At 47.3% G+C, this 27,465-nt stretch overlaps 1 protein-coding gene across 1 annotated transcript in view; it reads right to left on the bottom strand.

Annotated features, from left to right (window-relative positions):
* The window catches only part of WWOX (WW domain containing oxidoreductase), a 978,183-nt gene that overhangs the window by 16,928 nt on the left and 933,790 nt on the right, over positions 1-27,465 (bottom strand). The window lies entirely within an intron of this gene.

The following is a 27,465-nucleotide window of genomic DNA, read 5'->3' as shown; positions in this document are numbered from 1 at the left end:
GACCATAGCTGCCAACATGTATTGAATTGGTTATAGGTCCTAAACATCCTTCTAGAAACTTGGAAACACTGGCGCATTTACGACTGCAACAATTATTCAAGGTACAGAATGACTTCACCTTAGAGATCAGGAAACTGGAGTTCAAGGAGCTAGAATGTGGTCAAGGTTACACAGAGCTCTTGAAAGGCAGTGTGAGCATCCAAACCCAGATCTGCCTGACTCCAGACCTCGTCATGTCCCTGGCTCACTGGGAACTGTGCTCTCTCTGACTTCAGCATCCTTGGAAACCACATGGTTCTTGTCTTAGGTTCTTTTTCGCAACATGTGGCCAGCCATATATCATAACAAATACATGTGCCCCCAGCATGTCTCCCATGGAGCAATACCGGATCTGCGAGCCTATGGGGTTGTGGGTAAGAACAGGAGGTATGAGAGGAGGGGAGGTGGGGGGGTGTCAGGGAGAAGAGGAGATGGGAACTGCTTGGCGGATTGGAAATCTCAGGACAGCGAATTACTATTTTTCAGATATTAACGAAGCTGGGTATAGAGACTCAGAATTCACTCCTTTTGCCCAGCATCACAAGCCTAGTGGGCAGACACAGCCCCCTGGTACCCAGGAGCTTCGAGTACATGGTTAGGGCACACGTTCTGAAGCGGAAGGCCTTTCATTCAGTTTGTCCACCGACAGACGAAGACACGGAGAAGGGGAAGGCGTTCATTCACGCTGCACTTTCGTAACTTCATCAAAGGTGCTAAACCTCGAAACTGCTTTGGTTTTGGTATTTCCTCAGCCGAACGCACAAACAGGTTCCTACCGATGAAATTGCACCAGAAGGGTCTGTGCTGGAACTTGATGATGTTGCTGTCCCAGCCTTAAAAGTGGCTATTTTAAACAAAGGGAGCTTTGCCACCTGAGTTACCCAAATCTTTCCTGCATGGGAGGACTACCGTTTTCCAACAGGGAACAGAAACCAATGACGTCAGAAAGGAGTGAAATTGTCTCTCCCTTCCCAACCGAGAAGGGAGATACGTGAGAATTCAGGATGTCAAACGAACCCTACCGGCCGAATTTGCTCTAGGGTCCCGTGTACCCCCAAGCGGAGAGTTTCCCCCAAACACAGTACTCGTCTAATCTGACGTAACCATTATCCCCGCTCAGTGCGGGCCCCTTTGCCACCAGCCAGTTCTTGGTCTAGAGAAGACAGCCTACCTTTCTAGCTCTTTCCTCTCCCTGTCTTCTATCCCCGTACCCCACTTACATGAACAGACTCAAGTGACAGAGGTATGGCTTCCAAGGGTAGCAGGTGCTGCGGTGTGCTGCCGAGACCCCCATTCTAGACGGGGGGCGGGAGGGGGACGGGAATCGTTTCCCTAGCTGCTGGGCTGATGTCTGCTGGGGGCCGAGTCCTTCCTTGGAAGCGGCTGTCAGCCAAAGGGACGTGCCCTGCCCAAGGACACGCCCCTCCGGGAGGCAGCCCATGTCCCTGACTGCTTGGCCTCTTGGCCCCAGATGACGACATCTCTGAAGGGTCACCCCGTTTCAATCTCTTTACGACTGGCTGATGTGTCCACTGCTCCCCCATCGCAGCTCAGTCCTCTCCCTGTGCCCCTCCACGGCCACATGGCCCCTCACGCACGGATCCCAAGAGCACCGCCCGCCGATCCTGCACGCCAACCCCGGCCGCAGCCCGCTGCCCCGCTAGCTGACCTCCAACACGCGACAGCTGTCTGACTTTGGGAAATACACTCAGCCACTGTGCGGCCGTCTTCTCAGCCGTAAATCTGAGATTCCGATACGATTTTGATGTTTAAGTCAGAGCGCGCGTGCAACGCACGGACACGGAGCTGGCGTGCGTGACCCGCTCAACATTAAGAGCGGCACGGGGGTCGTAGACGTATCGGCCATCCCGGGGGCTCGTGTTCCTCTCTGCCTGCAAGATCCTTTCTCGGCCTTGGGCTCGGCGGGGAGATGGTGCGGCGAGAAAAGCACAGACTTCGGGGAGCTTCCAGTTGGGACGCTGTATTCAGGCATGTCTGCCAGAAATCCCTCCAGCAACTCGATTAAAAGCATGATAAAGAGGGCACAACTTATTTAACTCCAGGATCAAGAAACATCAGCAAGAATTTTGGAAGATGAGAAGCAGACGGACCAAGGGGGACTCCTGACCCGGCAGAGCTCTGGCCACGGAAGGCGGAGGCGCCCAGAGACGAGCCGTGCCCACCGTGGAACTCGGAAACCGGAGGGGGCGGCAGAGGCTGGGACCAGGAGGAAGAGAACCAGGAAGGCTTGACCACACGGCGGAGAAGGTCCGCACAGAGTTCTCATGCGTGAGACACCTTCCGTCATCACCAAGTTCAGATGTCACCCCCTAGAACGGACACCTCTCCTCACCTTCACTGCCCTTCCTGAACCTTGTGATGTGGTCACGTGTGTGCTCTAGACTCTGACCTCGGTGAGAGGGGTTCCTGGCACCCTCTCCAGAGCCTGGTTACCAGTACTTAACCCACTGGTTAAGTACCAGTGGGTACTTAGCATTTCTAAAGATATGAGTGCTGAGTGATTGAATACCCTTTGTGAGGCAAAGGAAAAACAAAATCCATCAGTTGAACTCAGTTGCTGCCTAAACAAAATCGCAGGTCGATTTTCTTTTTTCCTTTCCAAACTGTCGTGGGTGTGACTTTGACAGAGTCGTTCTCTGCAAGGTATGACTCACAGGAAAGCTGCTTTTACACGCTTCCTACGTGCCCCACACTGACCTAAGCTTGCTTGCTTTCTCTTTCTCTTTCTCAATACACATACCACACCTGTGTCGTCCTTGCAACCACGCTGGGAAATAGGTTTGTTCTTATTTCCCCAAGTTTACGGAAAGCCAGGACTCACGGAGGGATTAAGGGACTCTCTCGGTTCTTACCGGCGAAACTGGGATTCGATCCCATGCCCTGTGACTCCAGAGGCCATGCTGGCACGGCAGGCAAGGGGCTAAGGATGCTTCTCTGGGGTCCCAGGGAGATTCCTCTTGTCCCTGAGCTTGCGTTCCTGGTACACATTTCTGGGAGGCTCCGGGCCCATGGGCTCAGCTGTTGCCTGCAGGCACTCAATAGTGAAGGAAAGTGGGCTCAGGGGCTGCCTTCTGGAGCCCTGTCTCTCTGTCCCGAGTCTCAGTCCAGGAGAAGAGACACCACCTCAGAGAAGGCCCTGACATGTTGACATTTTGATGTCTCCTCATACTCTTGAGAGACCAGTGAAGCCGGAGTCCTGCGCCCCAACCAAGCAGAGGGCCAGCCTCGATGCACCTGCAGAACCTGGGGCTGTGGATAAGTGGACTCTTTGGGGGAAGAACCGACATGAGTCACGTCCACAGGGGTCTTTGCGGTAGGTCGTACGGCAGGTGCGAAAGTGAGCTCAGGCCAAGGTATGTTTTAAGGGAGCCATAATCCCGCCTACCTATCGATTTAGCTTCCCCTCAAATTCCACCCTTTTGACAAGGGCTGGACTTAGCGATCTTCTAGCTTATCCCGCCTTGTCTACGCTCTGAGAGGAGGACTTTGCTCCTTCTCCTTCAAATCAGTGGGGTCTGACCTAAGGTCCTTGGCGGGTTGGGTGACCCACAATGAGAAAAGGGGGTGGGGCACCTATTTACAATATTTTTAAGAGCCGGATGAGAAACACGCTTTATCCACAGAGCGACCACGCGGGCCATTATTTACTGAATCTAATTCGTTGGGAGACCAACGCCTCTCATAATCCGAGGGCCCACGGAAATAAGACAGGGGCTCTTCCGTAAAGACAAGGCTCAGAAGCACCAGCCCGCCTGCGAAGCTTTTCTCATCAGGCCTCTTTCCTGACCCAGGTTCCAGAAGGATCTAAAGAGCAAGAACAGCAGGGAGGAGGGCTGTGGTCCACTGGCACGTGGGGAAATACCCCATGGCGACTAAGGCCTCCTCGGCTCTCGGCCCCCCGACAGCTTCCAACGTACAGCTCTACGATCCTGTGGGGTCACATGGTCTCTGGATCAGACAGGCTGGACACAGCAGAAAATGAGCAACCCTTCGGGGGTTCACAGCCAGGGAGACCAACTTCTTTCCACCCTTCATCAGCCAAAATGAAGCAGCAGAAGGGGGCGGGGGTCAAGGAGTACGGGGTGACCCTTCCGTCGTTCACCTTCTCCCCGGTCACTGGTGACGGCCGTGGCTGATCCCTCACCTCAGTCCTGCAGCTGCGTGATGAAGCTGGAGCTCAGAGAGGTTACGCAAGTTGCCCCAGGACACACAGCAAGTGGCAGGGTTAGGACTCAAATGTGAAGAGGGACGGTTGGGCCCCAAGTTCATATTCCCCTCGCCATTCTCTCTCTCTCGTACCGAGAATAAGCACAGGGGATAGGCTCCACATAGGACATTAAAATGAGGGGTACAAAAACAAGTGAACAAAACCAATTTGAGAGGAAAGCTGCCTTTATAAACAGAGTCACGTGGATGAGCTTTCTGAATCACCTTGCCACCAAGAGGGACCCTTGACCTTTAGGTCATAATAGGGTCTGCTTTCCGCCTGACCCTTGACCAATAGGGACCGCACCACGTACAACCCCACATCTCTTTCAGGTGTCCCAGTGGGCAAAAAGCCCCTTGAAAATGAGATTTTATTCGCCCGTGCCTCTCCGGCACTTAGCACTGAGCCTGGCATACAAGTGAGTGTGGGAATAGCAGCAACCACGTGGTGAATGAATGAATGAATGAATGAATGCCTGAACAGATCACCAAACAGCTGTTTGGGGCTCTTTCTGCCCCATTTCACACCCAAGGGAGGCATATTGTGGAAATGACTCATCAGTGGCTACCCTGACTTTAAAAATACACACATTCCTTATTAGAACTGGCAGGAACAATTTTGGTCCCGAGAGCACAGCTCCCTGCCCACCTAATATTACACGAGGTGTTAACTACATTATCTGGAAATACCCTATGACTAATTCCCCATCCCTTATCTTGAGGAGAAGAAAATTGTCTCTAGCATGAATGCCCCAGATTCCTGGTCAGTTTATGTAAGGCGTTTCAAGTGATTGCGGTATTTTAAGCCATTTTTAGCTTAAATCACCTGATGTGGGGGGAGTCTGGCAAACTTGATCTCTTGTTCCCTTAAACTCCCTGTTTCTCCACTAATTTTGTTTAAACTCCTTACTGCACCCTAAGTACTTCTCTACTGAAGAATGGGTTTATAAGTGCACATCCCCTTAACTATGTGATTTTTTTTTAATAGACGATTAATTTAGCGGATTGCCCATTATCACCCTCAGCGCAAAGCTCTATTGAGTAATTCCACATTTACCTGGGCCGAGGGTGGGTGGCGTTTATTCTTTATCATGGCCTATTTGGTGGTTTTGTCAGTTGACAACTTTTCTGCCTGGTCCGCATACGAGTTGATAGAAACTTTCTCCAGATCAGGTCTCAAATGATCCCCAGTGATCGAGCGAGAAATCAGTTTCCACAAGGCCTTCATCTAGCTAGAAAACTGGGCTTTTGTACAGAAGCTAGAGAGGTGGGCCTTTGCTTTGAGCGACTAAACCTACTTTTACATAAACAACATCCACAGCAAAGCAAAAGCCAGGGTGTCAGACAGACTGAGCGTCGAGGCCCCGATTTCCTGCAATCTCAACGGTCCTTTCCTCTTCTCAACAGAACCCACACTTTATTTGCCTTCTGAGCGTCTCATTATAGATACAACAGTATTTTGTTTAAAGGTGTATACAAACGAGAGATTTAACAACCATTCAGAAAGTTGAGGGACCACCATCTAGTTAATCTTCTGAGTCAAGGGTCCTTGAACTTTACACAAGAACAGGAAGTATTTTAGGGTCTCGCGGCCCTGGTGCTGTACTACACAAGCAGCCTGTAAACGATACAAAACAAATGGGCGTGGCTCTGTGCCAATAAAACTTTATTCACAAAAACAGAGGGCCGGCAGGCTTTGGCCTGGGGGCCGCAGTTTTCCCTGCCCCTTCTGCCTAATACTAACTACCTAATCATCGAAGCAACACCAACGAGTTTACCTTCTAAATGACTTCCCTCCCTTGACCAAATGGACTTGCCATTTGACTAAACTTCCACGCCATTTTAATCCAGGAAATGTGTTGCTAAGCCCCCTCCGTGGGCCTGAATACCCAGAGACACGTCAGTAAGTCCTGTGGTCTTTGGCATTCATATCCAGGCTCCAGGCAGGAATCCGTGCCTAATGGTTCCACATTAATTCCTGTGAATTTTTCCCATAAAAAAAAAAAAAACTTGTTATGAAATCATTTTCATGGGAAGACAAAATGAGGAAGAATGCGAATGCCTTCAAATGAGTACATCTTTATCTTCCTTCCCCACCCCCACCCCCAGATCTGTTTCCTAACACGAGATAGAATCCAACACCACTGGCAATTTTTAGAGTTAAATTTCCAAGAAAAATCACTCGGGTCTTAATCACGAAATGTCAACTAATCACCCCTCCCAACCTCAACCCCCTCTCCAGGAGGAGCAGGTAACAATGTTCTGGGCCTGAAATTTCAGTAGGGCCAAGCAAATCAGAAGAGCAGGACGAAAAAGCCCCCTCACCCCTCACCAACACCTCTAATCTGTTCCAGTTAACATCTGGTGTAGACGGACAATGCGGAGCCCCTTCCTGTGGAACGAGGATTGCTATAAATAATTATTGCCGCAGAAATATGCTCTCCTAATAGGTGCCTTTTCAAGATGCTCAGTTTTTCAGAAAGTTGACGCTACTTGGGAAGACCATGAACCGCGGAGCAAGAGGAAGCCCGTGCGTCCAGGCTCAACTGTAGCTCTTTCCCTGTGCAAGTGTCCAGAGAAAGTTTCCTCTCTCTCACCGTATGTACGTTTTCCCTTCCTTCCTCCCCGGCAAATGTCTGTCGCCACTTCCACGCAGAACGCGAAACCCTTCCACGACGCGTCACGATATAGATTTGGATGCAATGAAGACTGTAATTATTGAGCATTGATGAGAAAGAATATTTTCCCTCTGGTGCGTGTTAGCCCAGCTGCTCACACACAAGTGTGAATACCAATGCTTCCAGCTTACGTTGGCACTGGCACGTGGGGAAGTAGAGGAACAGCAGCAAAGGAAACAGGGCTCAGCTCAGCCCCGGAAAAGCGAACACTGATCCCCACCGCTGTCTCTGGAGAGCAGGGAGCATTTGGGGGAGAATCAACGGTGGCAATTTGTGTGCAGGATTTAAACATCAGGCCCTGGGGCTAAGAGGCTTGGACGACCCAACCAGCAAGGCCATCAAGAGTCAGGTCCCAGGGGCGCGCGGGTGGTTCAGTTGGTTAAGTGTCCGACTTGGGCTCAGGTCATGATCTCATGTTTGCGGGTTCGAGCCCCGCGTCGGGCTCTGTGCTGACAGCTCAGAGCCTGGAGCCTGCTTCGGATTCTGGGTCTCCCTCTCTCTCTGCCCCTTCTCCACTCACACTCTGTCTGTCTATCTCTCTCTCTCAAAAATAAATAAACATTAAAAAAAAAAGAATTAAATAAAAGAGTCAGGTCCTACCTCATGATGTGGCCCGGAAGGACCGCCTTGCTGTATCAACACTGAATTGCAGGTTTGATTTCCTAAGTGTGGAAATTAGGTAAAGCAGAAGGAAAATGGTTCTTTGGGGCACTTAGATTAGTAATTTGTAATTTCTCGACAAAGTGTGCTTAGCCCAGTGCCCCACCAGATATTCTGCAAAAAAGGGACTCAGGAAACCTTTGAAAAGAAATCTGCAGTGTCTTCTCCACAGAAGGGAGAACATACCCTTGCTACAAAAGGGATGAAGCCTTGGCAAGGGAAATATGCCTTCGCCAGGGCACTCACCGGAGAGGGGAGGCTGTCTACAACCACACACCCCAGGCCGCCCCAAGGCCCGCCTCCCTTGACATTTCCTCCTGGGTACCGAAGGCCAAAGGAGGTGTGTCCATTTTTCTTTTTTTTTTTTAATTAAAAAAAAATTAATGTTTATTCATTTTTGATAGAGAGAAAGAGACACAGAGCATGAGCTGGGGAGGGGCAGAGAGAGAGAGACACATACACAGAATCCGAAACAGGCTCTACGCTCTGAGCTGTCAGCACAGAGCCAGACACGGGGCTCGAACCCACAAACTGAGATCACGACCTGAGCTGAAGTCAGACGCTTAACCAACTGAGCCCCCCAGGCGCCCCAGGTGGTTCCATTTTTCTACAAGAGACTCACTGCCCCCCACCCCCATGCCTTCTCCCCAGTCTCTACTTGTTGAGCTCAACACTTGGGTTTTCATCTGAAGCACATTCCAGGAAGCAGATGAGGGAAAAAGTGACCCCACACCGGTAGTGTCCACAATTAGCAGCTTGGGTAGGAGGGGGCAAGACTACACAGGAAGCGGGAGGAGGAATCTGTGTTTGAAGAGCACAGCTTGCCTCCCTGTGTGTGGAGAGATCGTCGACAATTGGAGATAAGAAGGAACATTATCAATTATGCCTTGCTGCCTCTATGGCTGATGCAGGGAGAGGACTCACAGCTCAAACAAATTCAGTCATAATTGCTCTTTTTCCTGTTGTCAAAAATATCAGAGAAAGGAGCAGATTTTGAGTACTTTGCCCATCAGCAGTATGTGATAAATGCATGCGAAATCCATGTTTGTGGATAGGGAAATATTATTTCTAGTAGTAATAACTTGTACAGATGAGTTTACTTGACTTTCATAAAAAGTCTATGAGGTAAGTCATTTTATGGAGAAGGAAACCACAGTGCACAGCTTTTACGTAACCTGCCCCAAATCTTCCAAATCGGTAAGTGGTGGAGCTGGGATGTGGACCTGGGGAAGTTCTGTTCAAAGTCTGTGATTTTTTCTTTTTTTATTTTTGTTTTGACTTTTTTAATGTTAATTTACTTTTGAGTGAGAGAGACAGACCACAAATGGCGGAAGGGCGGAGAAAGGGAGACACAGAATCTGAAGCAGGCTCCAGCCTCCGAGCCGTCAGCACAGAGCCCGACGCGGGGCTCAAACCCACAAACTGGGTTGTTGAACATTCAACTGAAGGAGGCACCCAGGTACCCCTAAAGTCTGTGATTTTCTAACCACAACCCTAAAGAACCACAACCCCCAAAATGCTGTTCAAGCTCCTGTTCTGAACACTTAGAGTGCTTGCTGTCTTTCAGTGCGTGATTTATGTTTCCTTGAGCAGCTCTGGTGATTGAAATTCTGCCACATTGCGATACTATGACACCTGTCAGACCACGCGTCTAGTTTTGGGTTCCGGAATAAACATCTGCCACAGTGAGCATGTGGTGAGAAATCAGCATATCGGGAAATCGGCCTGGGGAACAGGGGAAAAGGGGGAAAGACAAGAAATGGGGATCAAGGCTCCCAGGGCCTCATTTTCCTCATTTGTTATAAGACTGAGGTGAGGATAAAAGAGAGAGTTCCTAGTATAATGGCCAAAGTACAGTACATGTTCCTAGTATAATGGCCAAAGTACAGTACACAGCAAGTGTACTGCTAATACCTGAACTATTACTATCGTTCTCACTGGTTATAGGTTGAATTGTGTCCCCACCCCCCAAACAATGCCTCAGAATATAACCTGATTTGGAAATAGTTTTTAAGGATATCATTCGTTAAGATGAGGTCACGCTAGAGTAGAGTGGACCCTTTGTCCAATATTACCGGCGTCCTCATAAGAAGTGGAGGAGACCGAGAAAACGTCATGTGATAATGGGGTGGAGAGCAGAGGGCTGCAACAGGACAGATACCGTCAGTGAATGACCCAAAGCTGGACGAGGGAGGGACAGACTATTCTCTGGAGCCTTCCAAGGGGGCATGGCCCGCTGGTACCCTGAGCTGGGACGAAACCTTCATGCTGTGTAGTCAGCTTGTACGCTTTGTTACGGCAGACACAGGAAGTAATATTTTACTTGTTCTATTACCATTCAGCTCACATCCCTCCTTATCAACCCCGAAGAAGTCAGCACAGCCCTGGACATACACTAGAGGAATATGCACCCCGACAGCCACAATGCAGAAAGCACCTAGCATCAATTTGCATCCCTACAGGCCAGGTACAAAAGAATGCAGGAAACCTTCTGCATGAACCTTACCAAGGCCAGCAGACATATTAATGATACACACACATGCCACACACAGGCACGGGGACATCTCTTCTAACTGTATGTCTCGCTGCGTTTCTCCTAGCGTCAGCCCTCGGATGTCCGAGCACCAAATTTACCTTCTTTTTGTTACTTCTTAGAAAATGGATGAGTCGCTCCTCACGCAAGGCAGTGTCCGACCCAGCCCGCCCCATGTCCTGTACGCGCTCTCGTGTATCCTCATCCCCGTTTCTCTCCCGATTCCTTTTCCCTGCCCCCTTCTCTGCTCCCGAGACGACAGAGAAGGAAATCCATGATACGTTCCAGAATGAGCTGTGCCAAATGTTCATCGGCAGGTGTTTGACAAAAGGCCTACCCTGAGTCTTGGCAAACCAAACCTTGGAAGATGAGCACACAAGTCATCGACAGATCTAGCGGTGAGCTCTCGGTCTGTTCCAAGGCTACCTGGGTGACAAATGGGTCTTGGCTATTGGGAGAATCACACCTTCTTAACCCAACAAGGGATACATATACATATAGAAGGACTTGTGTGTGTGTGTGTGTGTGTGTGTGTGTGTGTGTGTGTGTGTGTGTATTTTTAATTTTCTAAAAAGTTGATTTATTTTTGAGAGAGACAGACAGTGAGCACGTTGGGGCGGGGCAGAGAGAGAGGGAGACGGAGAATCCCAAGCAGGTGCCACATTGTCAGTGCAGAGCCTGATACGGGACTCGAACCTCTCAACTGTGAGACCATGACCCCAGCTGAAATCAAATGCTTAACCGACTGAGCCACCCAGGCACACCTAGAAGGACTATTAAAAGGGGAAATGTCTCCCAGTTAGAAAATATGGTCAAGCACCCTTTACAGTATTAACCTTTTCCCTCCAAACTATAAAAAAGTAGTGATGGGAAAGTGAATCGCCCACGAGCCATGCAGAGAGTAGAGTTGGAATTCTGTTTACCACTGAGATTTCCTCTACTCTGGGATTGGAGGGGGCAGTTCCCTGTCAGGTTTGGTGGCCGGACCAGAAGGTGGTGATATTTGAGAATCTGATTCTAAGTCCAAATATTCAGAATCCAGGTAAATGATCCACTGCACCCTAAATTCACAGATAGGAGGAACCTCCCCTCCCTTAGCGACATCCAGTTCGATAATTCAATAAAGTTCATCCACGGTCTTCCTCATCTTTACGTCTCTAGAATCACAAAAGGACCAGAAAGTGAGAGCTGGCCAAATTATTTTTGTATTTCCTGAATTTCATAAATAGCACACATGTTTAATCATCAGTGCTAGGGACAAATTTCACCTTATACTCCTTAAAGTCTGAAGTTTAAAGGAAAGCCCCTACAGCCGATCAATTATCCAAAAGTGTAACATTTAAAAAACCTTTTCTTGATAGTTTTTTTCTCTGGAGTCAACTGCATCATCATGAGGAGTACGAGGAAATCAGAATTAAATTAGCTGGGGGAATTAGTAACCCCAGTCAGCATTCACACCTCCTCTTCTAACTCTTATCTTTGTTATTTGTCTTTCTTCTGTGAAAGCTTATCCTTGGAAGGTAGAGCACAGATTCATAGATATAAATTGCCAGCGTGCCAGGAAGGTTAGCCAAAGGTGGGTGCCATCTTGAATCCCTCGGGGTGGGGGCAGGTCCACGCTGGCACTGCTGGGGTGGGCGTTGGAGAACCCTCAGGGTGGGTGCAGGACACCAGAGAGGTGTCGACAGGGAAAGACGCTGAAATCCGAGTGGACAAAATCTTGGCTGGTGTCGTTTGGTCAACTGAGGCAAAGACAATAAAAACATCCAGGGCATAGAAATCAGTGGTCTGGATAGTATCTTGTCTGCGGTTTATTCCAGGTCTTTGCCCCTGTAGGCGTGCTTTGCTTCTACAGACATTACCACTGCCGACCACAGTGGTGAGTGTTTAAAAGCATTTGTTGAATAAATGAACGGTAGGCTCTTAGTCCAAAAAAAAAAAATCTTGATTCGTCTGTCTAGGCTATCCAAACCCACTGCCTTTGACTCAATGAATTTAAATTATTCAATTCAGAGGTCACTTGGAAGGTTCGTTGGGAGGGCCCAATTTTCGAAGAAGAAGATGGTCAGTGATTGTGTCTGGCAACGGTTGCCACGTCCCTCATTTTCGGTGTCCCCTTGACAGTGTCCACATTGGCCCCTTCCAGAGAAAGCACTGACAACAGAAGTGTCGTAAAGAAACAGTCTGAGGGATGAGGAGAGTGAGTGGAGGAAATGACAAGGATCGGTCCCATCAAAGCACGCTCTGTTCTGGGACCACCTGACCCGGCAGGTTTCAGGATTCTGGGTATAGAGAGCAGAGCAATGAGGAAGGGATTCAGTGATGGAGTCAGGAGGGAAAGAATACGGACGTGGGGCCCACAGAGACCCTGGGTCACGTCCCAGACCCACTGCCTACGAGCTGCCTTATCTTGGCAATCTTGCCAAATTCCACATCTGCCTCTAACCCCGCTGTGGGAGCCAGGGCCCACGGTTTAACTTTTTGTGCCTCGGTTGTCTCATCTGTAGAGTGGGTACAATAATAGAAGCCACCTCACTGGGTTGTGATGGGTATTAAATAAACGAATTAGACAGCACTTAGTTACTTTCTATATGTTGGTTTTGATAATAATTATTATCACAGCTCAATGTGTTATCAAGTGTGAGATGTGCTACTAATGTGCTCACAGCACTGGGGAGGGAGGGTCACAGTGCAGCAAATACCCGCATGTATTCTAAGATGCCCGCTGCTCTCAGAAATACGTATTAAATGAAATGCACATCTTCTAACAGAGGAAAACTTTGGGCTTCTATGTCTGCTCATAGGACTGTTCTGAATTTCACGTGCTAATATTTGTTAGCACAGTGTCATAAATAGGCTTCTTTTTCCTCGTTCTTTCTCCCTCCATTTTTTTGTCCTTCTGGGAGGACAAAGACGAGGGGCTTGAAGGTACAACCCAAGCCTCGAACGGTGACCTGGATCTTGGGCTTCCCTAGGCTCCCATGGAAAGGAAGAGAGTCAAGTTGGACATGCTTGGTGGGCGGGGCCTGCCACAGGCCACAAGGGCCACAGCCCTCATGGTACCAAGGTCCTGCTCTTTCCTCTTAGGTAGGGGGGTCACAGCTTTAGTCCACTGGCAGCCAGGACAACGATGGGGTGCTCTTCACAGCTGCCAGAGAAGCACCCGCACAAGACGGGTCACGTGACCCGTCTCAAATTATGCGCATCAGACCAGGGATGCTGCTGTATTGACTGCCTGTTACGTGTATCTTACCTTCTTAAGCTTTCTGCCCTAGAAGTTTCCCCAGACTGCTTTTGGATATCCTCACTACTCTAGAAGATTTTTTTTTTAAGTTTCTTTCTTTATTTTGAGCGAGCGGGGGAGGAGCAGAGAGGGGGAGAAAGAGAATCCCAAGCAGGCCCTGCACTGCCAGCACAGAGCCCGATGTGGGGCTCGAACTCATGAACCTCGAGATCATGACCTGAGCCAAAACCAAGAGTCGGATGCTTAACCAACTGAGTCACCCAGGTGACCCCCAGAAGATCTTTCTCAAATATCCCTTTGCCTTGCTGGAATTGTGGAGAATACACATACACACACACACACACACACACACACACACACACACACACACTCTCACGGCTTGTTCTGTGTCAGGCACGAAAGTATCTCAGAAATAGTGACTCATTTACTCCTCACAACAAAACTATGCAGTCTGAACAATAACAATCCCATATTTACGGTAAAGGAAAGGCGTAAAGAGGTTAAGAACTTGCCAAGATCATGAGCTTGTAAGAGTAAGCGTCAGAATTTGAACCAGGTCTCCTGGTTCTAGAATCCCAGCTTTTAACCACCATGTTATCCTATTAAAAAATACATGAACACCCTCCACCCTGTAACCCCATTAGCACAGGCCATGCTGATTACTTTCCCTCCTTCCAGCCCTTTCCACTCCCAGCCGAGAATCATCTGTATCAGCACAGAGGTCTTACAGCAAAAGCCCATAGAACAAGATGCCACATGGTTAAATAAAACACAGGAAAAAGGATTTGGAAAAATACATGTTTGAATATGATTGGAAGCAAGGGGTGAAGTGTGTAAAAGGGAAGCTGGAAACATGAGGAGACACCGGTGGTTGTTACAATTACTAGTGTGCTCCTGGGGTACAGTGACCAAGGCCAGGTGCCCAGAATGCCCCATCACGTGCAGGACCGTCCCTCCTGCCAAACGCCAACGGTGCCCCCTTGGGAAACACGCGGCATGATCCGAAGATAGAAATGAACCAGAGAAGGAACCAAAGAGACTTTCTCTTATCTCCCAGAAGGGAAGCTCTCATGTCCCCCGGCTGGCAGGTGCGGGCTGAGATCATCTTTCGGGTAGGATGGGACTGGGACGCTCCCCTGAGGATGTCCTTCGGCTCAGGCCAACTTGTCTGCTGCGGAACCCACAGGCTGCCCTGGGGTTGTAAGGAGGTTGTCTAATGAGCTGTGGTCAGGTTCGACGAAGCTTTCAAAAGAAAGTTGTCTGTGAAGTTACATTAATAACAGTGCTCTGTCCCTGTGGGGCACGGGATTATTCCGAGGGTTTATGCCGCGGTTTGTAAAGTGCTGCTCTGCGTGTGGACCGAGAGGGCGGTGTAAACCTGCCACGGGATTGTTCGCAGCCGGGGATTTAAAAGACCCCTCCTTTCGCGACTTTCCACCTGTGATCCCGCTTGTAGGACGCCAAGGAAGTCAAGAGGAGGGCAGACATTCGTGCAGAAAAGATGTTCCTCTTGGTAGTATTTATAAAAGCAAAGACAAGGGGCGCCCGGGTGGCTCAGTCGGTGAAGCGGCTGACCCTCAACTTCCGCTCAGGTCATGATCTCACGGTTTGTGGGATCAAGTCCCACAGCAGGCTCTGTGCTGGCAGCGAGGAGCCTGCTTGGGATTCTCTGTCTTTCCCTCTCTGGCCCTCCCCTGCTTGCACTCTCTTTCCCCCTCTCTCTCTCTGCGCCTGCCCCACTTGCACTGTCTCTCTCTCAAAATAAATAAACATGAAAAAATGTATGTGTGTGTATGTATGTGCGTGTGTGTATGTGTGTGTGTGTGTGTGTGTGTATATATATATATATATATATATATATATATATATATATATGCAAAGACCTGAACAGCACCCAAAATTTCAGTTATGGGAGAAATGGCCACTGAACTATGGTACAACTATAAGACAGACTATTTTGCAACCAATTAAAAAAAAACACACACCTTACAAAGAGATCCCATTAACATAGAGAAATGCTTACGGGTAACATTAAGTAAAAAACACAGGATGCTAAATTATGTCACCTGAACTTTGACCCCGAAATTCCACCTTTGGAATCCATTCTTCAATATTAAAACCAGCAGTATGCTAGATAATATTCCTAAGAATATTCATCGCTATAGTATTAATAACGGCAAAACAAAACCAAGAATAATAACAACGCTGAAACGACCTGGACCACTCTGGAGAAAGTATGCAGGTTCCCCCAAAATGCTAAAAATAGAACTACCCTATAATCCAGCAATATCACTACTAGGTATTTACCCAAAGGACACAAACACACTGATTCGAAAGGGCACATGCACCCCGATGTTTATAGCAGCACTTTCAACAATAGCCAAACTATGGACAGAGCCCAAATGTCCGTCAAATGATGAATGGATAAAAAAGAGGTAGTAGATATATACAGTGGAGTATTACTCGGCCATAACAGGGAACGAAATCTTGCCATTTGCAATGACATGGATGGAACTAGAATGTATTATGCTAAGCCAAATGAGTCAGTCAGAGAAAGACAAATACCATGTGATCTAACTCATATGTGGAATTTTAGAAACAAAATAGATGAACATAAGAAAAAAAATAGAGGCAAGCCGTAAAGCAGACCCTTAACTGTAGAGAACCGAGGGTTGTTGGAGGGAAGGTGGGCAGGAGGAAGGGCTAAATGGGTGATGGGGATTAAGGAGGGCACTTGTGTTGGGGCGCCTGGGTGGCGCAGTCGGTTAAGCGTCCGACTTCAGCCAGGTCACGATCTCGCGGTCCGTGAGTTCGAGCCCCGCGTCAGGCTCTGGGCTGATGGCTCAGAGCCTGGAGCCTGTTTCCGATTCTGTGTCTCCCTCTCTCTCTGCCCCTCCCCCGTTCATGCTCTGTCTCTCTCTGTCCCAAAAATAAAATAAAAACGTTGAAAAAAAAAATTAAAAAAAAAAAAAGGAGGGCACTTGTGTTGAGCACTGGGTGTTGTTCTCTCTCTCTCTCTCTCTCTCTCTCTCAAAAATAAATAAGCATTAAAAAAACTTTAAAACAATACTGAATGTTTGATTAAATCAGGGCTATTCCATAGAATTATGTACAATCATTAAAGAAATTCTTTGTTTATGTATGGTATTCCAAAAATATTGTTAACCAAACAAAGCATGTTTCTAAATAATGGGCAAAATATTATGCTATTAAAACACAGACATGCAAACTCCATCCTTCCTAATGCATATATACTCTGCATGCTTGCATGAGCAGGAAAGGTCCATCATAACCATTTAGCCAAAGCGACAGCGTGGAGTATAGATTTTTAGCTTTTTCCCCCTCATATCTCCATACCGTTTGACTGGTTCCTTTTTTTTAAACCACTGATATCTTTTTGTCTTAATGTTTATTCATTTTTGAAACAGAAAGAGAGAGAGACAGACAGACAGACAGACCTGGCATGAGCGGGGAGAAGCAGAGACAGAGAGGAGACACAGAATCCAAAGCAGGCTCCAGGCTCTGAGCTGTGAGCACAGAGCCCGACGCGGGGCTCGAACACACAAACTATAAGATCATGACCTGAGTCGAAACCAAGAGTAGGATGCTTAACCCACTGAGTCACCCAGGTCCCCCTATGTTGCTTTTCTTAATTAGGATAAGTAAATGGACAATGGGTGGATGAATATTCATAGACAAAAGATGGGACGGAGGTGAAGGGAAAGAGGGAATAAGTGGGGTGGGGGAGGGGAGAGACAGAGAGAGAGAGAGAGAAAGAAAGAAAGAAAAAGAAAGAAAGAAAGAAAGAAAGAAAGAAAGAAAGAAAGAAAGAAAGAAAGAAAAGAAAAGAAAAGAAGCAAATCCAACAATTGAATGAATGTATGGCTTCCTTCTTTTCTTCCAATTCCTTCTCCAAGGAAAGCAAGGGCTCCAGGTTTGGGTCGACCTGATGCCAGTCTGTTACCCCATGTTCAAGGGCCCACATGGAGGTTCCCGCAGATGCACAGCTGAACCTGATTACAGAGACATCAACATCTGCACGGCATGGTTTATGTCAATTCCATAATGGGTGAAACCCTCTGGAATTAATATCTGATGAAGAAATAAACCTGTTAACAGGACAGATTTATAGTATTCAAATGACTATTGATCCATTCAGTACACAACTAATAAAAACCTTCCTTGCGTGCACCTTCCACCTTGTGCACGCTTAAGCAAATTATCTCTAATAAACAAGTATTATGAGGACCCAAGGAAAACGTCAACCTATAAATTACTGATTTCAATCTCTCTCCCTCTCCCTCGCCTTCTCCCTCTCTCTCTCTCTCTGGATGAAAGTGGAAGTTAAGCACCAGTATCTGTCTTTATGTACCTGTGGTCAAGCCTTGAGATCCTCCAAAGTCTTCCAACATAGCAGTGATTTTTAAAAAAAATTTTTTTTTAATGTTTATTTTTTTGAGACAGAGAGAGACAGAGCATGAATGGGGGAGGGTCAGAGAGAGAGGGAGACACAGAATCCAAAGCAGGCTCCAGGCTCTGAGCTGTCAGCACAGAGCCCGACGCGGGGCTCGAACTCACGGACCGCGAGATCATGACCCGAGCTGAAGTCGGACGCTCAACCGACTGAGCCATCCAGGCGCCCCGAGCAGTGATTTTTCTTTGATGAACTGGGCACACTAACACGAGGGCATCCTGTCTCTCAACAAGCAACTCAATGAAAACCACCAGACAATAACCATCCTCTAAGGAGTAATGGGAAAAAATAAACTTGGTCTATGGATTCGTGTGTTGGGTCTGCACGCCTTTACCTGCATGACCTTGGGTAGGTCGCTTAACCGCTATGTTGCAATTCCAACCCAAATTAAAATAAATAGGATGCTTAGCCTCATTTGGTTAAGTCCTACGATCTGTGCTGAAATGTTTTAAAATAGCTTGCACACAGCCCCTTCACAAACCTCGGGGACCCAAAGTTGGTATCTCCCAGTCTCCTCCCGTTTGAACATTTCCTGGATTCACTGAGCCTAGCCATACCCAGCTCCCTCGCATGCTAGAACGGGATCTAGTAATAAATTTACAAGGGCTCAACCACAGGGGAAGAGTGGTTCTGTTCCACAGAGTCGTTGAAGGAAACCAACAGAAAGATCCTGTTTCATCTACTTTTATAAGATTGCCCTGACTGTCATCGTTATTCTAGCTAGACTGAAGAAGAGAAAAGAGTGCAGATAATGTGGAGATTCGTACATGTGGAGGTTTTCCATCGGTCCAGACTGGAGCCGCTGGGCATCATTTTGCATGAATTGCGTAAATTAGGATTCAGTCACTTGGCCAGGAATTAACGGCCAGAGTGGCCGGGAGAGATAGCGGAGATGCATGTCCTGGGAAAGGCTAGCATTATCTGTCACACTCAGCATTTGAAAAACATAAATATGGGGAGAGGTTGTAACGGGTCCATATTCGTTCTCCGCCCTAATCCGTGCCACCACACTCACTGCTTACCCGGAACTTGGACAAGTTATTTGTCATCTCTGAGCTTAATTTTGCACTTCTGGGATATAGCATTCTAGGTTCCTCACAGTGTTCTTGCGAGGTTGAAAGGAGATTATGACTTTCCGGTGTTCCCACGCACGTCCTCAGCGGTCCCAACACGCGGTGCCCTTCCCCGTGGCCGCTAGCCTCACAGAATACTGGCGAGGCAGTGGCAGATTTAGGGCAGTGAACTGCTTCCTCTCATCACTGCGCTTACCTCCCAGGGATATGATAAATGCTCATTTTCCAAGAAGGTCTTGCACAATTAAGGGGAAACATAATATTCACGTTTCTAAGCAGCTCTGTGTGGCGCAATAAAATTATTTTTTAAAGCGAAGTGCTTAAGGATACATTAAGTAAAAATTTTAAGTTTCTATTGCTCTAGACAAAGAAAGTAAATAGGGAAAGAAAATAGAGTTGGAAGCAAAGTCAGAGGACCAAGGTTTCTTGGTACTAACATTCTACCATCCAAGCAGAGCATGAGAGAGGTAGGCACCATACCTAGCTTTAGAGTTACTTAATTTAACTAATGAATTAATTAGAGAGAGTATGAGCTGGGAAGAGGGGCAGAGGGAGCGAGAGAATCTGAAGCAGGCTCCACACGGAGCCCGACGTGGAGCTCAATCCCTTGACCCTGGGGTCACGACCTGAGCCAAAATCAAGAGTCAGACGCTAAACTGACTGAGCCACCCCGGTGCCCCATAGCCTTAGAATTACTTTAAAGGAGACTAGGAATTCTTGGAGGGTGGCTCCTGAAGGATAGGACAGATGGAGCCTTAACAGCTAAAACAGGTGCTGGCAAACTAAAGCCCATAGCCAAATCTGGTCCACCGCTTGCCTTTGGTTTTCTTAACATTTATTTATTTGTTTTGACAGAGAGCAAGTGGGGGAGGCGCACAGAGAGCAGAGAGAGAGAATTCCAAGCCGGGTCCTCACCGTCAACACAGAGCCTGATGCGGGGCTCGAACCCACAAACCATGAGATCATACCCTGAGCTGAATTAAAGCGGGTGGCTTAACCAACTGAGCCCCCCATGCACCCCCCCCCCACTGCTTGTTTTTGTAAATAAAGTTTTATTGGAAAACAGCCACACTCACTCGTTCGCATGCTGTCTAGGAGTTTTTTGGGGCATGTGTGTGCTAAATGGCAGAGTCGAGTATTTGTGACGCAGGCTCATCTGTAGAACCTAAAACGTGTACTGTCTCTCCCTTTACGGAAAGTTTGCCAATCCCTGTTCTAAAATAAAAATGAAGGCTGAGGTGGCTCAGTAGGGCTCAAAGTTAAGTGAGCCGCAGCCTAAACAGACTTTGACAAACCTTGGTCCAAATGAAGTGGGTCTTCAACCGGTTTCTAGCCCCTTTGCTCCCACTCCCTCGCCCACTCTCAAGTAAAAAGAGCTGGTGAATTGATTAGCGGCGAAAGAATTATTGGAAGCTGGAAGGAGAGGAATTTAAGGGAGCTGTAATGACACCATAAAAGCTTTGTTGAGTTGCTTTTATGAGCCCGAAGCCGCTTAGAGGAGCCTGACCCTAAGAGGTTAGCGGAAGTGTGTAAAAGGCTTGCCTTTGGGATAAATGCATATCAAAACCCATCCACGGAGGGAGAGCGGAAAAAAAAGGGAAATAAATGACAAGTACAGTACTTTAACAGGGAAAATTTCCTCCGAAAGGAAGCAAGCAATGAGGCCAGGCAGGAATAAATGGTGTAGAAATGACAGTCGCACCTCCGTCGGGCCACAGCAGCACTCGGGGCTGATAAGATCCAGCATGTGTCAGTTGCCACGTCTCTCTTTTCACACTTCAATGTGAACTTTACAGCAAAAGGGGGACAGGAGGCAGTGAAGGGGAAAACAGTGGCTCAGAAGGACTTGTGCACGGAGTGTGAAGCCATTTGAATTTTATATTCGAAAGGACTCTGTAGGTGATCCCGTGAATGCAATTATGCCCACCTAATAAAAGCAACATATGCTAAGACAATTAAAAGGTTTTATTATACGTCTCTTCATTGTATTCCATTTCAGGCAGGGGAGTGGCAACGGAGGAGGAGCGGGAAAGGGTGCATTTAGCAGGAAGGGGAGGCAGAGTCGGCTTGGAGCATACTGGTGGGGAAATGAATGGGGTGTGATGTGCTTTTAACATAAAGATGAATTATTAGATTCCTCTTTACCAGGGGTCTTTTCGCCTTGCGAACACCAGCGCTCTGGTTTTGTGCCTCTGTGTGATGAGAAAATGTATCTGAAGACATTGCCCTGCCTTCTTCAGCCCTTGGTATTTTGGTATTCAACCATAAAATGAAAGCCCCTGAACAACGCCGTAAAGAAAAAAGTATGTCCCTCGATTCAAAGTTTAATGACACATTGGGCACCTGGGTGGCTCAGTTGGTTAAGTGTCCGACCTTAGCTCAGGTCATGATCTCGTGTCTGTGGGTTCGAGCCCCACATTGGGCTCTGTGCTGACAGCTCAGAGCCTGGAGCCTGCTTCAGATTCTGTGTCTCTCTCTCTCTCTCTCTGCCCCTCTCCCGCTCTTTCTCTTTCTCTCTCTCTCAAAAATAAATAAAAAAAATTAAAAAAAAACTTTTAAAGTTTAATGACACAATGGCAAATGGAAATCAAGTGAGCGTTCTCTTATCTCTTCATTCCGCCTATATTTATTGGGGACCTAAGTTGACATCGGAGACTGGAGGTTCTAAGTGGGAGAAAACCAGCTGGTTCCCCCAAGAAGCTCACTGGGACAGTCAGCCGGCTCCCCACCCCAAATCCACTTCCTACCTTGCAGTCACACAGAGCCATGTGGCTAGCTCTTTTCCATGAGGCCGAGGCTGGTAAGAGATACCCGCTAGCTGGCTGCAGTTAGCCGCTGGGAGAATGCAGGCACAAGGTGGCTGGAGCTCGGGTCCCTGAGTCACTTCGTGGAACAAGGCAGCCGCTGGCCAGGCATACCCACGTATGCTGTTTCGTGAGTCAGAAATACAGCTTTGGGGGTTTAAGCTAGTATGCCTTTGGGGAGTTGTTTGCTACAGCAGGCCTATCTTGTCCTGATCCATGTGGCCGCAACATGGACGTGCAAACGATTCACATCAGGGACATTTCAGCTAAAGCTGAAAGGCATAACCCGTGAGGAATTTAACAGGCAAGAGTGGCAGCAGGAAGGGAACTCAGGCAGCGGTGACAGCATAACCAAAAGTCAGAGGTGTGAAGGGATGTGGCGTGTGCACAGGGAGCGAGGGGCGGGAAGTGTGGGAGGAAGAGGTGGGGCTAAAGGCACTCGGTGGGACCAAATGGCGCAGGGGTTCGTATGGAAATAAGGGAATCGCAAGATTAACTCTGCGAAAGTATCTTTTGGCTAAAGGTTGGTGCCAGAACGCAGGGCAGGCATACACGTGGCCTCTACTGCTAACCATCCTTGATCAGAATCAGGGCATGTCCTCACAAGGCGGGGGCCCCAGCTGGATTAGATACAGCACACGGAAGGCCAGGAGTCCTGTAAACAAGGGTCGCTTCTTCCTGAGATGCTTTTGCCCAGGAATGCAGAGCAAATCAAGGCCAAGGGAACAATCTACCCAAGCATAATCATTCAGCTAACAACAGGCATAGGTTGTCCCAGGATTCAGCTGAAGGGGACCAAAATGGCCAGAACCACAGCTTTGTGGCTGAGCTGGTGGCCCCATGGAAACACAGATGAAGCCCATCCGAAACAAGTTTGAAACCTACACACAGACTTCTAGGACACGGCGCAATAAGTGTGAGTGCCTGTCTTTGGGCCTCAGAGGGACTCGGTTTTGTGAGATTCAACAAAGTCCGATTTCAAACTTACTTGTAACACGTAATCATGGAGAAGCCACTGAGCAATGGAGGTCCAAATGTCTTACTTTTATTCAAGTGACTAGAATGAGGCATATTAAGGATTAGAGCCACAACATCAGAGTTGACCAATCTTTATGGATCTTAGTTGGGCTCCACATAGTTGCTCTGAATCCTACATGCTATCTTTTTTTTTAATGTTTATTTATTTTTGAGAGAGAGAGAGAGAGAGGGAGAGGGACTGCGTGAGAGCATGGGGAAGGGGCAGAGAGAGAGAGACACACACACAGAATCCAAAGCAGACTCCAGGCTCTGAGCTGTCAGCCCAGAGCCTGACACGTGGCTCGAACCCATGAACCGTGGGATCATGACCTGATCCCCGAAGTCGGATGCTCAACCGACTGAGCCACCCAGGCGCCCCTGAACCCTACACACTATTAATGCGAGGCGCACATCAATTAATGCGAGGGGGATAGTTGAAAAAAAGAGTTAATAGAGATAAGAGAAGTTAATAAGAAACAGGATGCCCAGTGAGAAAAGGCGAACACGTTGATGTGAGACATCCAGGCAAGAATAGCAATTCTTCTGGACTCCGGCTAATATTAAATGGGATAAACGGTGCAAAATGAGAAGCATTCAAGCAAAATGGCATCCAGTAAAGGCTTGATAAGTAAAGTCTACTCTACCCATCTCTTTTCTTCTTCTTCTTCATGACTTAGTATGAATCTTTCTGTTAATGTTATCAAATGTATTACTTAGTAATTCCTAAAATGAATCATTAGTCATTTTTGTTAATTTTCTGAAAGAGCAACACCCATGTTTCATTCCACCTCAGCCCTTTGGCTGAGAGTAGAAATTCACCAGACACCAGTACACTCTTAATCTTGAAGGATGTGTCATGGCAGTCTGGCCAAGACATTAATTGTTGTATTTTGGGGGGAAAAGACAATTTTTCAATAACCGCCTGACAGTTAAGGCAACAGAGAAAAGTGCAGAGCATTGACAACCCAGAGGCATTTTCTCCTGACGTTCGCAGCTAAGCTGAGTAACGCGCACTTTATCTACGAACCGCAATACCTGTATCAGCGTTGCTATTAACCTGCCCCTCAGAACCCTTCACTCTGCAAAGCCATGGGGACCGAGACTTCACAAGACCAGGTTCAAATAAAGAGCCTGGCTGAATGTGAGGGCTACTTATAATTGCATATCTTGAAAATACCACATATCCAGCCAGTTTACAAGTTGTCACAAGATTTTACCGGCAACACATTTTTTTTAATTTTTTTTAACGTTTATTTATTTTTGAGACAGAGAGAGACAGAGCATGAACGGGGGAGGAGCAGAGAGAGAGGGAGACACAGAATCGGAACCAGCCTCCAGGCTCTGGGCCATCAGCCCAGAGCCCGACGCGGGGCTCGAACTCACGGACCGTGAGATCGTGACCTGAGCTGAAGTCGGACGCTTAACCGACTGAGCCACCCAGGCCCCCACGGCGACACATTTTCAATTAGACTTTTTCAAGTTATAAAGGCAACGCAATACGTTTACGTCTTTGAAAAGTGAAAAATGTACCCAGGTACATGATATATCCCCACTACCTCAACCCCTATTCATCTGTCTTTTTTTTTTCTTAACTTAGAACAGTCCAGTTTTTTTTTTAATGTTATTTTTGAGAGAGAGAGAGAGAGAGCACACAGAGGAGAGGGGCAGAGAGAGGAGAAGACACAGAATGTGAAGCAGGCTCTAAGCTCCGAGCCGTCAGCACAGAGCCCGACGCGGGGCTCAAACCCACAAACTGTGAGATCATGACCTGAGCAGAAGTATGATGCTTACTAAGCCACCCAGGCGCCCCCATCTGTCATTTAATATAACTTTAGTCAGAGAATATATTCCATTTTGAACCCCACTTTAGCCATTAAAACTTTTATCATGAGTATTTTTTCCAACTGTCTATTTATTTTAGAGACCATCTAATTCAGGGGATCTACTGTGATTTATGGAATCGTTCTCCTGCTGTTGAACCCTGAAGTCCATTCTGAAGTTTTATTGTGTGGGTTGTTTTTGTTTGGTTTTTCTTTGTTTGTTTGTTTTGTTTTGTTTTTTACATTTTTGAAGCGGGAGAGCTTTATTTGGTAGGAAATACTTTTTTTAGTGGTCTTAACTCTTGGTGTCTGTAAGCTGCAGTCTCCTTTCGTGTCTTTGAAGATTGAGTAAGACAAGCTCATTATGAGGCTTTCAGGGGTGAACAGTTCAACTGTTTTCTTGGAATTGCACTGAGCTTCTGATGCCAATCTCTGCCTGGTAACTGGCTTGGGTCGTGCACGAGGAGGGGTGAAAGAGACCCATATGGACCATCTGAATAATCAAATATTTGCACCAATGGGTCATTCGGTGGTGCCTCAAATGCACCAGGCGTTCTTGTGCATCTAAGATGGTTCATGGATAGTTCCGTCCATCTGGAATGTGCCCCTCCCACACCCCTCAGGAAGTCCAGGAGGGGAGCAGATGATACAAACCGATAGGGTTCATTCTGCAGTGACATACATGAATATAGGCATGGGCCTAGAGACGTGGACACACATGTGTTTTAAATGCGATTAACATAGTTCTTGTGCTGGAAAAGATTTTTCTGGAGAGAATCCTGATGTCTTTGTAATACAATGAGATGGATGCATCAAGGCATTCAAGTCATAGTTTTATACTTCCATAGCCTCTCTCTCTCTCTCTTTCTCTCTCTCTCATACACACACACACACACACACACACACACACGAAAGAAGTCAACCATCTCTTACAGTCTGTCTTTGCTATTGGCAATGAGACTGCCCAATTTCTGGGGAAAGCAAAAAGCATACTCCCAAGGAAGTTCCACAGATTCTTATGGTTGGCATCCTGGACATGATTCAGAGTCACTCAATGGGGAGCAAACATTTATTGAGGGCCGACTCTGGGCTAGGCACCGGAGCTATAAAGATGGGTGGTTGCTGCCCTCCAAGAGCTTGCAGCCCAGAGCAGAAATACAAGGCCTTGAGGGGACTCGGAAACAGTTGAGGAGAGCTCTGTGCTCCCAGATACACGTGTCTTTGACTATTTCTGGAGTCTGTGCGTTCTGTACTATAGCAGCTACTTTAATGACACACGCACTATGTGCCAAGTACCATGCAAGGCACTGGGGGTACACACAGTTCCTGCTCCCAGAGGCTCAATGTCAAGTGGAGAAATCGCAAAATAAGGATGTCATTAGGGCACAGAGAGAAGTTCGTCGAGTATACAACTCACCACGAGGAGCCCACTCGAATGCAGCTCCTGGCCTCCGTCTGCTACCTGGTGACAGATCACGGTCACGTGCTAACGCAGGGGAGAGTCATGCCCTTGCCCTCCCTCCACAGGGCTCTGCAGAAGCTCCATGTTCCTAAGAGCCAGGATGATCTGCCTGACTTGTGGCAAACTGCCAAGTGCATTTGAAACCCAAGCCTACGTGTGTATAAAAATGCAGGAAGCCATCTTAAAAGGATACGCTAATTAGCTTCCTGGGATTTCAGATTTTAAAAGCTTTTGTGATCGAATTTGTTTCGGTAATTTTTTTAAAGGATTCCAAAGATTGGTTCTGCTCTCAAGACACCAGAAAACAACAACAACAAAAAAGGAGATAACAAACTTATTGGTTTCCACAGCAGAATGCTTTCAACGTGAACAGAGCGAAAACATCCGCTGATTGGTTGATAAAAAGCAATATGGCATTAAAAGGCCATGACGCATAGCGAAGAACCAACCTCCCTTGGGTGGCTTGATCTGACATTGAGTTGCTCTTGAAAAGCATTTGTGAGCCCCCGGCAGAATCAGGACCCAGTGTAAGAGGACCTGGGGGGCAGGTATCGTTTTCACTTAGACGAAAGATACAAGCAAAAAACAAACAAAACAAAAACAAACAAACAAAACCCACCACACCAAAAAATGGGTTTTTACATATTGAGTAGAAAAATGATGGGAAGGGTCACACAAGCATTTTTCTCATAAGCCACCCTCCACTCTTTTCATTAGGAATAAAAAGAGCTAATAATGGAAAGGATGCATACGATAATTATATTTGTTCAGTGTGGGGAAATAAATAATAATTGGAGTACTACACTATTATGAAAGTCTATAATCATATTATTAGAGGTGTCCTATAATTAGAAAGCCATTATCGAAATACTTCCTCATAGAGTTAATCCCTCCCTCTGTGCCATCCCTGAATCTTGTCTGTGTTTCCCCAGGGGTGCACTCACCCCGTGTTGTCATCATCTGCCGACATTGCCTGTCCCCGAGCTCGTCTGTGACCTCAAAGGCAGCTCTCCATCAGCTCTATCCATATCATCCTCTGTGTGCCTGGCACTGCCAGCTAACCATGGAGTTGACTGCATTCCACCTCCTTTTCAAGTTCACTTCTCCGGGTAGGCTAAGCCTTTAGTCTATCCTTAGAAACATTTTCCAACATCGCACGGTTTTCTTCAACTGGGGAGTACATGTGGGGCAATATCTAGATAAGTCCACGTACTTGAAATTTGTAGGCAAGGTGCTAATGATCATCAACCCACAGGAATCTGCAAAGGCTTGGCCAAAGTCAATAAAGAATCATGAGCTGTCACCCCCCAAAGTGGGAAAAGCCCCATCTCCTGCTTATATTTCTTTAAAAAAAAAAAGAAAGAAAAAAAAAAGGATGACCTTGCAAATTACAGCCTTATAAATTTGACTTCTAAATTTGGAAAGATACTGAAA

This window comes from Lynx rufus, unplaced genomic scaffold (assembly GCF_022079265.1).
Source record: "Lynx rufus isolate CCGP_SWC_20201006 ecotype Redwood Valley unplaced genomic scaffold, mLynRuf1.p SCAF_16, whole genome shotgun sequence".
Lineage (NCBI taxonomy): Eukaryota > Metazoa > Chordata > Mammalia > Carnivora > Felidae > Lynx > Lynx rufus.
This window is presented reverse-complemented; position numbering and strand designations above follow the sequence as displayed.